Below are 781 nucleotides of genomic sequence, written 5' to 3'. Positions count from 1 at the left end.
CATTTATAGTTCTGGTGTGCAAAGAATTTCCAAGAATAATGCATATGAAAGTACTGTCAAGAATAGATCAACAACAAAAAAAGAGGGTATGCTGACTTTTTCTTGATTTAATATCATACTAGTGTTATATGTGTTCTTGATTTTGTCACTCTCGATATAAAGTCATTGGTAGTTAAGTATGTTAGAAACAAAATGTATTGAGTAGAGGAATTACTTATTATTTCAGAATATTTTGTATAACATCATCTTATATTTTTCATTGTAGTCATTTTTAGTTTGATGATATTTTTTCTATAAATTATCATTGAAATAAACAGATATATTATTTTACATCACTACAAGACCTTAACTAGGTATGATGTCAAAACTGATCGATTTGTAAGTTTGTATAATTATAGTTTCATAATTATTGGTTACTTTATTTTTTTGGACTAATTGTTACTTTTTTTAGACAGTATATCCCGTATCACTTTATTAGGTTACTACTTAATACTGGAGGATCAGAAGATTAGAAGTTTGTCGTTGAAGACTCAAAGATTACTAAAAGCTTTGGAATAAATGTGATGAAAAGTAAAAACAGAGAAGGAATATACAAAATTGGTCCTAAATGGAAAGATTTTGTAAAAATGCATAAACTTAAAACCACAGATTCATGTGTTTTTAAGATGGTTTCGAAAGATCAGCTAATTCGAGTTTTTGTAACTAGAAAGTAATTATTTAGGTGGTTTGAAACTTTCTGGTGTTACTTTTGGGATATGTATTACATTTTGGAACCTAGGTT

This window comes from Arachis hypogaea, chromosome 18 (genome assembly GCF_003086295.3).
Source record: "Arachis hypogaea cultivar Tifrunner chromosome 18, arahy.Tifrunner.gnm2.J5K5, whole genome shotgun sequence".
NCBI classification, from domain to species: Eukaryota; Viridiplantae; Streptophyta; class Magnoliopsida; order Fabales; family Fabaceae; genus Arachis; species Arachis hypogaea.
The sequence above is the reverse complement of the archived record's forward strand: the minus strand, read 5'-3'. Positions refer to the sequence as shown.